This window comes from Kogia breviceps, chromosome 14 (assembly GCF_026419965.1).
Source record: "Kogia breviceps isolate mKogBre1 chromosome 14, mKogBre1 haplotype 1, whole genome shotgun sequence".
NCBI lineage: Eukaryota > Metazoa > Chordata > Mammalia > Artiodactyla > Physeteridae > Kogia > Kogia breviceps.
The window spans coordinates 13,285,351-13,299,350 of NC_081323.1; the positions used below are offsets into that span (position 1 = coordinate 13,285,351).

The window sequence follows — 14,000 nt, forward strand, 5'->3', positions numbered from 1 at the left end:
TGAAAACCCAACACAGCCATAAATAAATAAATAAATTTAAATCATATGGGCTTCTAAGACCTCTGCTTAAAAAAAAAAAAAAAAAAAAACTCAAGCTGCACATTTAAAATGATTGAATTTTATTATAAGTAAATTACACCTCGATAAAGCAGATTTCTAAAATTTAAAACTGCATACCCAAATGTTATCTAGGTACATTTAAAACATCTTTAAATATACTAAAAGGAACAAATATATATAGTTACAACATATTATAGTCTATCACCTCATTAATCTATGCTACCAGTTTGACATCCTAATTGGTTTTTTTTATTTTTACATTTTTTAATTTTTATATTTTTTTATTTTACGTTAAAGAAAAACAAAAAAGCACTAGAAGAAACACATGAAAAGATTTTTTTAATTTCTCAAACTAAAAAATTTGATGCCACAATATACTACTCAGAGATGAGGAAATCAGGCACTTCACACACTGCTGGTAGATTTGTCAATTGATACAACCTCTAAAGGGAGCAAGCTGCAGTATCTATAAGAAGTTTAAATTCACAGTCTTTAAAGTAGCATTCTCCATCTACAAATTTTTATATACTTCATAACAAAACATGAGAACAAAGAAACGTGTGAATACACTTACAGCTTTGTTTGTAATAATATGAAACTGGAAAAATTATGATACATCCATACAGTGGAATATTGTGTAACCATTAGAAAGAACTTATTAGCTATAAATATAGACATGAAACCTCTCCAAGATCATTTTAAAAGTATACAGTCCAGAATAGGGCTTCTGAGTGCCAGTTACATTGGTGTTCATTTTATGAAAATTTATCAGACTGTACTGTGCACTTTTCTGAATGTATATTACACTTCAATATAAAGTTTTCCCCAAAACATGGGAGAAATTCATTAAACTTAAAGTTTTTAAGCACATGCATTTATATGCCTAGAGTAACAATGGTTGCCTCTGGGCAGGGGATAGGGAAGTCAGCTGAGGAAGTTGCCTTACTTTCCACTGTATATCCTTTGGTACCTTTTGAATTTATCCCATGTGCACCTGTTACATATTTCAAAAAATATTTCTGAACTGAGACCATCTGCAACTGTATCTATGTATGAGTTGGGGTTTTTTTAATACAGAAATAAACTCGAGGCAGAGATGGATTTAGGTCCATAATAGCTCTTCATAACCGAATTTCAAATTTTATACTCATTACAAGTTTCACCTTCACTGTCTTTTATAACCAGTAAGCAGTTTAAATTTCAACCTAGAAAATAAATTTTAAAAGACTCACCGTTTCTACTTTGAATAGGGTTTTGTTATGACTTCATCTGAAGAAGAAAAAAGGGCTCTGCATCGAAAAACCCAGACTATTAAATGAGATCATGTACATGCAGCACAGAACAATGTCCAGACACACAGCAATCGATAAACGGTAGCTTTTATCTTTCATATCTAAGAATATGAATCAGAACACAGGGAAGAGAATTTTATTGGGGTAGGAGAGGAAAGGTAGAGCAAAGGAGACAATAGCAACTAAAGTATAAGATATACACATACAGGAAATTGCTTGGCAGTCCGGTAGTTAGGACTCCGAGCTCTCACTGCTGAGGGCCAGGGTTCAATCCCTGGTCAGGGAACTTGGATCCCACAAGCCATGTGGCACAGTCAAAAAAATAATAATAAAAATAAAGTATAAGATATACAGATAGAATTAAGGAGATGATGCTGGAAATGTAGATTAGAGCCATATTATGAAAGGCTATGGGAACTCCATGGGAGTTCAGTTTCAAACTCTTAAGACAAAGAACAGAAGATTTCATGCCTTCAAGCAGTCAAACAACATGAAAGGACAAGCTTTTCAAAGATTAAATAAGAAAGGAGAAACAGTCACTCTCATGGACAAAAGGTGAGAGCATTAGTATAACCTCTCTGGAGGTAACTGGGTAAGAGGTATTAAAGTTTTAAATGTACATTTCTTTTGATTCAAAAATTTCATTTCCAAGACTTTTCTACTAAGACATACTCATACCAGCACACAGATCTACATATAGTTCACTGTAGCATCATTCAAAATAATAAAAGATTGGAAACAGCAATGAGGAACTGGTTAAATTATATCCATTCATACAATGGAATATTATACAGCCTTTTTAAAATATGAGATATAGAAGGCTCTCCAAGTTCTTTTGCTAAATAAAAATAGTGGGAGTTCCTATTTGTTAATTAAAAATAAATAGGGAGGGGGAGAGAATAGAAAAAAAGAAACTAAAGAGACATCCATAATCCCATGTACAGAATTATCCTCTAACAGTAGTAGCCTTGGGGGGGCAGGGGGGCAGGTTAGCTATAACAACCAAAGACCTAGGGGTACCAGGAGCCTTACTTTCACTTTTTCACATATATTTTTAAATCAAATTTTGAAAACATTATAATTTTATGTTAAGTAAACACTACAGAATAAAAGAAGTGGGCAAGGGAGAAGATTAGAAGCAGCAGTTAGTTCCGTTCAGATCTACTCCATCTCCTCCATGAAGTTTCCTTAACAATCCCAGCTGAAAATGACCTTTTCTTCCTCTGAACTTCTGAACCACTTTATGTTGCTGCAACTATGTTTTTTCAATTATACTCATTTCTCAGCTAAATTATAAACTCCTAGATCACAAAGGGATTTTAATGCCCACAATATTTAACACAATTCTTTGAAGAACAGTGGTACTGAAGAAAAACATTTGAGCAACTTACAGAAGGGCTGCTCGGTCCTAGGGCAGGTGGCAATTAAGAATGTGGTATTCTAAGGCCCAGACACAATTTATCTGGGCCAACTCTTCGAGGGAGACCTAAGTCCCAAGCAAACCGTTAGGACTCTAATTTTATCCCGATTTCCAGGTAGAAAATTTGACTTGAGAGTTGAACTCTAGAAACTTTCACATTCAAACACCAAGCATTTTGGGGGGACTTAAAGTGAGTATCACTGAAAAGAGGATTTTAAAAGCTTATAAAAGTAATGGTCCCTATCTCAAAGAATACAAAGAACAGACAATTTGACTGAATCCGTCCTACCAATCAATAAATACTGACTCTTGGGCTTCCCTGCTGGTGCAGTGGTTATGAATCTGCCTGTCAATGCAGGAGACACGTGTTCGAACCCTGCTCCAGAAATATCCCACATGCCCCAGAGCAACTAAGCCCATGCACCACAACTACTGAGCCACGTGCCACAACTACTGAAGCCCCATGTGCCTAGAGCCCATGCTCCGCAACAAGAGAAGCCACAGCACTAAGAAGCCCACACACCGCAAAGAAGAGTAGCCCCCGCTCGCCACAACTAGAGAAAAGCCCTCACGCAGCAGCTTAAGACCCAATGCAGCCAAAAATAAATAAATAAATAAATTTTTAAAGTAATAAAATGAAATAAAAAATTTTAAATTCCCTTAAAAAAATAAAAATACTCATGCACAGATAATTAAGATTATCTTAATTAAGATATATAATTAAGATATATTAATCTTAATAATTAAGATTATCTTCAGGAAATAAGAGTTATATTTTCAGTTGTGGTAGTCTGGGAAATTTACTTAAACGAGACAGGATCTGAGCCGGGCCTTATGACTAGACTACACAGCAAGGGAGAAGAGCAGAAGAAAATCAGCATGACTGAAACGAGGGGCAACAAAAGTGGGAAAGATTGATTTTTTTTTTTTAAAAAGACTGTGATAAGAACTGAACATTAGGTTAAGGAATTTGGATTGTACTCTGCAGATTTTTAAGCAAAAAATGTGATCAAAATGTTTAAAAAGTTTAAACTGGCAGAATAGGAAGAGGGAAAGGACAGAGACTAACTGGAAAGCTATTATAGTAATCTAGAAATAAAGGGTCTGGACTACTTTTAGAAACTGAAATGAAAATATATTTAAGAAAAATGTATCAATATGAGTCTACAAAAAAGCAAACTCATTTATTCAATACCATAACTGAATTTTTTTATATGAATTTATTTTTATTTATTTATTTTTGGCTGCCTTGGGTCTTTGTTGCTGTGCACAGGCTTTCTCTAGCTGCGGCGAGCTGGGGCTACTCTTCGTTGCGGTACGCAGGCTTCTCATTGTGGTGGCTTCTCTTGTTGCACAGCACGGGCTCTAGGCATGTGGGCTTTAGTAGTTGTGGCATGTGAGCTCAGTAGTTGTGGCTCTCCCGCTCTAGAGCACAGGCTCAGTAGTTGTGGTGCACGGGCTCAGTTGCTCCACGGCATGTGGGATCTTCCCGGACCAGGGCTCGAACCTGAGTCCCCTGCATTGGCAGGCATATTCTTAACCACTGCACCACCAGGGAAGCCCCCATAACTGAATATTTAAATAATCAAGTCTTGAAATGTTTCATCTCTGCACTCTTGCTAATGATTTCCCACCAAGAGGAACTGTGCTCTCTCCATAATAAAATCATAGTCATTCTTCAAAGCCCTGCATCCTGATCACCTGGTCCCTTTCCTCCACTGAACTTCTCCAAGATCTTTACAGGCAAAACAGATTACCTTGTTCTGAAGTGATGTGAGTACCTGATTGATTGTATGCACTTGGAGGTCAATACCTTTTTAACTCTCAGAGTGCCTTAAATAGTACAAGCTTAATAAACACTGATTAAGTATGTGTGTTTATGGGGGAGTGGGCAGCAGCCAAGCAGTAGCCAATTAAAGATGATTGAAGCTACAAAAAAAAAAATGAAGCTTAAGGCCTCATAGGTAAGAGAACAGTAGAATGAAAGTCAGTTTTAAGAGTCACATGTGGGAGCTATTTTGTACTATGGTTAAAAAAAAGGGAGACTGAAGGTACTGGGCAAGTTCATGATTTCAGGTTCACCTAATTTGGGGCCCACACACCTAAGGCTTCCACCATTTTAGATGTGGTTATGCACTTTGAAAGTAGCTTCCTGAATTAACGTTACTAGTTCCCAGTGAAATTATGTGTAAAACTTAATACAGTAATAGTCCTGTCTCATACGAAAAGATACCACTGACCTTCCAACAGATGCAATGTGTGTGTGTGGAGTTATTTTGCTCACTTAGTGAAGTTAGATTTTACTAGATGCAGCCAAATACTTGCTCTGACAGCAATGGAGCCAACTCTTGGATAGGATGAAAGTACTGTCATAAAACACAACCACCACCAGGCAGGTAAAAGTGGAGAGAGATGAGTCTGGTTGGAGCAGAAAGTGTGTAAACTAAATTTAGACACAATCTGGTTAAGAGAAACTGGGTTATCCTTAAAGTATTTTCAAATACAGTTGCCAAATTTCAATCTAGAAACAAAACCAAGCTGATGTAGCTACTCTACAGAGTGACTTAAATTCAATAATCCATTTCACTGATGACAGCTTTACTGAGAGTAAAGAAAATATGACTTCATTTTCTTACACCAGAAGGAAGAGGTTGAAAAGTATCTCCCTCCCAGCCCCCAACACACACACACACACACACACACACACACACACACAAATTTTGCCCTTGTAGCACATATTACTATGGTGAAGTCAGGATCTCAAAGTCATCCTGTCCCCAAACTCATGAGTCAGCACAGAAATCTGTATCTTCACACCATTATCTGGCATAAACTGCTCAATCCATTTAATTGACAAAAAAAAAATTTTAAGGCCATTCTACATATCTATACAATGTTTTAAGTTTATAGGATTTCTAATATAAGGAACCTTGGAAGATCATATACTCCATTTGCAATCTCAGTGCAAACTTGCAAATTATTCTCCAACTCTTCACTGGTACTATTCTTTCCAAAATAACAAGCTAACAAATGATACTGCCGCAGGTAACAAAGGGGGAAATATTTAAAGGTTTTCACGTGTAGGTGTTTTTCTTAATTAAAATTGTTTTAAAACTGAGCATGTGATCACACTGCTCTTTCCACCAATAACAATTAACTCTCATTTTTAAAAATGTCCGTTTCGGACACTTAGATTTTGATAAACATTTCCTCTCAAAGTAAAAATTACTTGGTTTTAGATTTCACTTAAACAGAAGAGCAAAGAATATTTACTCTAAAAGTCTCCCCCCTCCCCTTTTCTTGTATGTTAAAACCCTTTCTTCCCCTTCCCCAAGCTTTCTCCTCTTTTGTACTCAAGTTCTCAAATGCACAAGATGGAGGAACAATACCACAATACAACTGCAGGCTTCCTGCCTACGAGTCAGTCATTATTCTTAAGACTTGAGAACTTTCAAAAAACTGGCTGGGTTGCTTTGAAATTCCCTCTTTCAGATTTTCCCTCCTTCATGGGACATCTATTTAAAAGAATGACTTCAAAAATGTCTCGCTGCACCCAATCAAAATGTTCTAAGCAAACTAAAAATGTTAGCTTTAGATATGAAGGTAGGATGTAAATGCCTTAAGTTTGACAAACACCAATCTAAAAAGTAGAGGACAGAAAGAAAAAAGTGTATTTCTGGCCAAGGATAAGAACAGTATTTTTCTCATATGTTTATTAACCCTATTTCTGAAAAATTCCACATTTATATGGAAGAATCTTAAAGATTACATTACCATCTCATTCTTTTTAACAATACCATATAGAAATCTAAAGGTCTAAAGCTACATTGAGCCAAACAGAAAAGGGTTACCTTAATTATTACTGACAAAGAATAGTTCACACTAAAATGAAGTATATTTTATTTTTTAAAGTTTTCAGGGGCAGAAATAAATGACCAGCAGCAGTCACCTGGAAACCTGGGGAATTTCCCATTTCCTACGACCACACCTGGATCGTGGCAGTAGTACTTACTAATAAACTTATTTGGTTGTTGAGATAAACTAATGGAGCTACTCTAGACAGAGACATGGGGGGAGGATGGGGGATAAATTATCTGCTCAACTCACAGTGTGTTCCTTTTTAAAGGCAAAAGCATTAAAAATGAAGGTGAAACACTCTGGCTCATGAGTAACAACTTGTCAAATTGTTACAATAAACAGCATGCCATAAGCAACAAATAAAAATTTTTCCCACATCTCTAACAAAAACAAAAAGACCAATTTATTTCAAACAATATTCAGTAAAGCTCAATCCCAGTACAACAAAATAATTTAGCTAGTCCCCTGGAGTTTGTTATAATGGGATTTAACCTGTACACTCAACGTTCAATTAACCATGAGGCTTATCCTAATTGAGGATTATGCTGACTTCTGCAGTCCTTTCCCATCTATCCATCTACCGCTCCTACTCAGCTGCCATAGCTACCAAAAGCAAAGCCGCAGGGAGCAGCAGATTATCCATTACTATGTGAAACCCAGGCCAATATTCTCTCATCATGTGGATGATGAAGAGGTTAAATTTAGTAATCTAGTCAGCCTACTTTCCAAAAAGTGACGTTTCATAACCCTCACTTGCATTCTCTAACTAAAGAGATTAAAAATTTCTGAATAATTCCCTCATAGGGGAACAGCAAAGTCACACTCTTTCCTAGAATATATCAATAAAAAATATTAACAGAAAAGAAAAAATAGGACACTGATGTTCCTAATGAAAAATAGGAAAGGGGACAAACAGGAAACACTAGTCCATTTGCTCTTAGACCATTCTTTGAAATAGGTAAAGCCTCTGCGCCAGTTAGGTCAGACCTCTTTCCTTTTCCTCTAGGCCACAAAATTTACTACACAGGTAGTTAAATAAACCTTTATTACTGTCCCCCTGTAAATTGACTTTAGACCGAAGAACCTACCAAACTGAGTTAATGCTGACGAAATTGGGAACTGGCAGTATGTAGTCTAAGATTATCCGGTTTGTGGATAAATCAGCCTTCTAGACACTGCAGGTCTTCCTTTCAACTCCTGCTGTGTATCTTCTGGCAATTTTCCTGTTCATTTAACAACTTTCCACCAGAAGGTAGGAAAGGGAAAGGCGATTAAATTCAAGTCAATTCCATCATTTGTTAGGGAGCTGAAAATAAGGTTAGGCTCTAGATAAATTACATCCTTAACCCAAAATAATCTTCTCCCAGAAACCCTGTCAGAAAACCAATGGGCCAAATGAATTTACCTAGCTATCATTAACAAAGTGAAGGGATAAACCTCATTACAACCGAACCCCTCCTCCACCTGAACTGTAAAGGGTTCATTTTGTAATCCCCTCCCCCACCCCAAAAAAGCACTCATAAAACGAAAGAAAATGCCTACTTTTTACAGCAGCACTCAACCTCAATGCTATCCCTGAGACTCTAAACTAACATACACTCACCTATTTCCTTAAAGTGTTGAACTAGGAGGAAAAAGAAAAGTTAACATACATTTCCAATACTAATTTCCTGCTTCCAGAGCTTTAACCACCCAATAATGCAAAAAAGGAATATTCTACACCAGAGAGTACAGTAAATTCAAACCAAACTGGGACAGGTACTCCTTAGTTTAACCTTTGAGAAACTCCAGTTCCTCTTCAATCATGATCAACAACTCCTGTTTTTCTAGTCCTAGGTAGCATTTAAAGAGTAACAACTGTGTTAAATTGTGGTCACTTGGCTGTGTAGACAGTCACTGGAGGCTATATTCATTCTAAACTTGCAACAAATTAAAAGTTTTCAAAAGTAGTCCACATCCTCTGGCCAAGGCTTGAAATTATATAGTCTAAAAAAATTGTAGAAAGAAACCCTAAAGCCGTTTATTTTAACACCAATTAGGGATAGGACAATAGTAGTTTTGGTTTTTTATCTTACCCTATTGTCCAAACTAAAATATAAGTCATTCTTCTCAAAAACCTACTAGTAAGTTAAAAGGAACTATTCTATACAGAATCATACTACTAACGCTCAAAGAACTGAATTTAAAAGAAAAATAAACCTTTTTATCTTTAATATGTCCCTGATATAGTAAGAAAGTTTACTTCAAATGACCAATCAAGAAGGCATTGGTAAGTAATCATTTCAGCAACTATTTTTTATTTACATGACTCCTAGAAAAAGGGTCCAGGGCCCAACAAAACTTGTTCACTCTTTACTGAATGAATTCTAATTTATTTGCTTGGGGGTGGGGGGTGGCGATGTATAGAAATAATTTCTATATGGGGAAAACAGCATACTCACTTTCAAAATATCTTTAATATAATCCCTAATCCCCTAATCTTTAATATCATTGAACTTTTTAAATGAACAGTTAGTGTTGATAAATTTTAAACCACCATTCTAAAACCACCATTCTAAAACATTTTTTTTAAATCCTGTTAATTATGCTACGGTTGTTATGCATTTTCAAAGCCTCTGTAGTGAAGGAATATTTTATGGTAGAAACATTTCCTATAACTGCTCTAGAAACATTACAGCTTCCCACTTAGTCCACAATCCTCATGTCCAAAATGTACTTGTATATACCAGAAGCTATGCCTTTTTTTAAATGCTGATTAGACAGTTAAGTCATTTCCATCGATACATAAAATTCCCCTATAATTCAGGATAGAAGGCCATCTAGATTACTGCTCATTTAAATGCAGAACCTGAAGCAACCTCCAGTAACAGAAGCTATAGTGTTCAATATCATTTTACATGTTACAGAGGCTTCATCTTACATACAAACAATGAACCCTGGCAGGGTTCTTCACCCTAAAGCCCCACAGATTGTTATTTCCTTAAGGGTGCTAATAGATAAGTTATTTCCTTAAGGGTGCTAATAGATAAGGCAACATAAGCAATAAGTTTGGAAGAGCTTTTCTAATCACCATCAACAATTGTTGAAGACAGTAAAGGGAAAGCAGTATTCCCACCCCATCTTCCCTTTCTTTGGTTCATTCTTTTTCCCTGCTTTTGGTATCCAACAGGGGTGTGTTTCGAATGAAAATTCATTAATTATTCCAAAAACCAAGAATACTCTAGAAACCAGTAACAGTCGTTGCCTCCTGGTAATGGGAACTGGAGGGTTTAGAGTAGGACAGAGGCTCGTTTTTCTTTTTGTACCCTTCCAGTGGTTCCTAGACCAGTTATATCGGGTATAAACCTATCCTAAACTAACAAGCAATAACTGAATTTGTTTTCAAGAACACAGACTTAGATTTCCATTTAACATTTTGGTTTATGCGGCAATCACAGAACTTACGATTTTTTTTTTTCCATCATCCTCTAAATAACCTGCTGCAACAAATAACTGACGCGTTCCTGCAGCCAGGGACCAGTTAGGTGGATCCAAGACCAGGCGTCTGAATCAAGGACATGCAGCAATCTCACTCAATACTACTAGCACTCTCACTCATCTCATTCAACTCCATTTCAAACCGCTGCAGCAAGACAGCTGGTACTCGCCTTCCTGTTTCTTTACGGTACGGGCTTAATAACAAAAACAGGTTGGCTTTGAAACGCTGCTGCTCAAAAAGTGCAAGAAGGAAGTCTTCACATTCGGGAAGGAGAGAGAGAAAAAAAAAAAGTTCCGACTTCGAGAGAATTTCAGACCTTTCGTATCTTTCCATTTGAGAAGCCCGAATTCCTCCTGCCAGTGAGATTTCGAGACGATGCTCTCCTGCCTCTCTCTCACAGCTGCTCTTTTGGTTAACTTTTCCACCCTGAGTGCCCTCAAACTGCCTAGGAAGCAACTAAGCCCTCCAACTACTCGTGGGTTGTTTTTCTAAAGCATGTGCAAGACAAACTACTTAAACCATCACAAATTGAATCAATGTACGTAAGAAGATTACAGATGGGGAAAAGAAAAAAAGAGTAATAATAAGGACAGCCCAATCCCAAATTTAATTCACTAACTTCCACTTGCCATTTCCCAGCCTTCACACCCGAGGGAGCAAAATGCCTTTTTACTGAGAAAAACTGCTGAGAACCTACCCGTGCCCAAAATGGAAATCGCGCAGATAATTCGTGTTAAAATATTTAAAATGCCCAAGTGCAGGAGGAAACAAGGCAACAAAATCCAACCCGATTCTCAATATTACTTGGAGGCTGGGCTGGGGGTGAGTGGCCCCCTCCCCCTGATTCTTCCGAATAACTACGAGACGCCGAGGCAGCGGGAGGAGGGGTCGCGGGGAGCTTTCAAAAAGCACCCCGAGGGCTGCGAGAGGATAAAACTTTAGGGACAGGAGGGAAAAGTGGACCCCCGCGGTCCCCACCCAAAACTCCTCGGGGTGACCCCTCCACGCGGGGACCCCTCTCGCACTCCCAACCCAGCTGCCGCCTAACCTCGACACCCCTCCTCCGGCCGCGGGCCGCCCCCAGGCTGCGGGAAAGCGGCGCGGCCCCGACACCCCGAAACTATCTCCGCGCACCCCCCGCACGGCGCGTCCCGCAGCGCCTCGGTGGAGCCGGAGCCGCCGGCTCGCCGCAGCCCGGGAGACTCGCCCTCTTCCCTCCGCCTCGTACTCCACCCCCTTGCCCGCCGCCGCTCTTCCTTTATCTCCACTCACCGTCCGCCGCCATTTTCCTCGCAGCTCAGCTTTAAATCGGAAACTCGCCGCTCAGCGCCCAGCGCTCAGCCGGCAGCCGCTACCGCCGCTGCCGCCGCCGCCGCCGCCGCGCCACAGACTCAGCAGCCGCGGCCGCCGCCGTTGCTGTGGAGGGGCTGAGGCAGTAGCCGCGGGAGCCGAGGCGCGGGGGCCGCCGGGATATGTAGTATCGCGGCCACGCCCAGCACTACCGGTCCCAGGGGGCCTTGCGCGGCCGGGGCGCTGGGTGGTCCCGCCTGGTCAGGATTCCGTGGTGCGAGGGCGTGGCCGAGTGGACCATGGGGCCGCTTTCGCTCACTTACCACCAGGGACCCGCGGCGGGGTCCGGGGAACTAAGTGCAACCCTAGCCTTGCCCTTAATTTTTTCATACTTGTTTTTGTCCATTAATATCTAACATTTATGGAGAGTTTATTGTGTGCCAAGCACTGATCCTCAAAACAAGCATCCCTTAGGGACCACTATTAGACTCAGTGTTCAAATGAGCAAACTGAGGCACAAGGTCAGAAGCCACGGGGCTGTTCATTAGATGCTAAAGTCACTGGGTGAAAGATTGTTGGGCAATAGTATATTCACTATTTATTCAGTCCCAAAGTATAATATCAACCCACGGAGTACACAGCACCTACAAAGGGGAACAGCTGGCTTTGCACTGGGGCGATCTGGCAGACAACACCTTAACCAAGCGATCAAATCACCAGTCACTATCACTTAGCATCACCAATAATGGATCAAACTGAAATTATGCGTCTTCTGATATGATGCAGTGGGGAAAATGTAACGCCCCCTCTGTAGTATTCTTGCCAAAAAACAAAAAAAGCTAACCTGAACATAACTATGAAAAAAAACAATTAGGCATATCCAGAATGATGAGGCATGCTACAAAACGCCTAGCCTGGACTCGTAAGAATATCCAAGCATGAAACGTGAGAACCAAATGCAGGGCTTCCCTGGTGGCGCAGTGGTTAAAAATCTGCCTGCCAATGCAAGGGACATGTGTTCGAGCCTTGGCCCTGGGAAGATCCCACATGAGGCGGAGCAGCTAAGCTCGTGCACCACAACTACTGAGCCTGCGCTCTAGAGCTTGCCTGCCACTACTACTGAGCCTGCATGCCACAACGACTGAAGTCTGCGCGCCTAGAGCCGGTGCTCCACAACAAGAGAAGCCACTGCAATGAGAAGCCCACGCATGTCAACAAAGACACAAGGCAGCCAAAAATTAAAATTAATTAATTATTTTAAAAATGCAATAGGTGGGTTTTGGCTGAATCCAGGTTTTGTTTATTATAAAAAGGATTTTGGGGGGAAATTTTAATATGGACTGTATACTAGATAATAATATTTAATCAGTATTAAATGTCTTGAGCATGACTAGAATAAAATAAATAACCACTTGCTAGCTCCACCACTGCCATTTCTCACCTGGACTACTGCAGTAGCCTCCTCACAGTTCTCCCTGCTTGCATTCCACTCCTTCCCCTGGAGTCTATTCTCAACATAGCAGCCAGAGGGATCCTGGTAAAAACCAAGTCACTTTATGTCTGTCTTCCAAACTCTTTGCATTTACCTGAAGAGCCCCATACATTCTGTCTCTGCCCTCCCCTCCCCCTTCTAAGCTCATCACCTACTTCTCATCCACTCATTACTGTATTCCAGGAACACTGGACTCCTTGGGGTCCCTCCAACTTACCTAGCACACTCTGGCCTCAAAGATCTTGCATTTGCTATATCCTCTGCCTAGCTCATTTTTTTTCCAGAAAATCCAAATCACTCAACCTCCCCCATGGTCACTGTCCAAATGTCACTGCTTCAGTGAGGCCTTCCCTAATTTCTCTATTTTAAATTCCCACCTACTCCAATCCCAGTTTCCCCTACCCCTCCTCCTTGCTTCATTTCTCTCTGTAGCACTTTCTATCATTGGAAACACCATGTAATTTTGTTTATGGTGCTAATTATCTCTTTTCCTCACTAGAATGAAAGCTCTGTGAAGGTAGGGCTTTTGTGTCTTTTGTTCTCTGATACATTCTTAACACCCACAACAGAGCTTAGCAATAGTATGGATGCAGTCAATATTTGCTCATCAAACAACAGATACCAAGTACCATGTTATATGTTGATAATCCAGAGATGAAATACTAAGACCCTGGGTGACCTTTCACCTGCACAACTGCAGCTGTCCCCCAGCTACTCTCCTTGCTTCTCCCATTAGTCATCCTATAAGCCACTCCCCCACTCAGTAGCCAGAGGGATCTTTCAAAAACCATACATTAAATTATGTCACTTCTTAGGCTTCCCTGGTGGCGCAGTGGCTGAGAGTCTGCCTGCCCATGCAGGGGACACGGGTTCATACCCCAGTCCGGGAAGATACCACATGCCGCGGAGCGGCTGGGAGCGTGAGCCATGGCCGCTGGGTCTGCGCGTCCGGAGCCTGTGCTCAGCAACTGGAGAGGCCACAGCAGTGAGAGGCCCGCATACTGCAAAAAAAAAAAAAAAATATGTCACTTCCAACCTGAACATGTTCCAGTGGTGAAACTGCACAACACAGAGTGGGACTTGAACCCATGAGCTGGGACTTGAACCTAG

At 40.2% G+C, this 14,000-nt stretch overlaps 1 protein-coding gene across 7 annotated transcripts in view; it reads right to left on the reverse strand.

Moving 5' to 3' along the window:
- The window catches only part of NCOA3 (nuclear receptor coactivator 3), a 131,431-nt gene extending 119,849 nt beyond the window's left edge, over window positions 1–11,582 (reverse strand). For 6 of the 7 annotated variants that reach the window (XM_067013512.1, XM_067013510.1, XM_067013506.1 and 3 more), the window contains exon 1: window positions 11,381–11,582. The gene's annotated coding sequence lies outside the window, so the exon portion shown is untranslated. The remainder of the gene's footprint in view (window positions 1–11,380) is intronic. The other variant, XM_067013509.1, reaches the window with a different exon arrangement.
- Window positions 11,583–14,000: the final 2,418 nt, after the last annotated feature.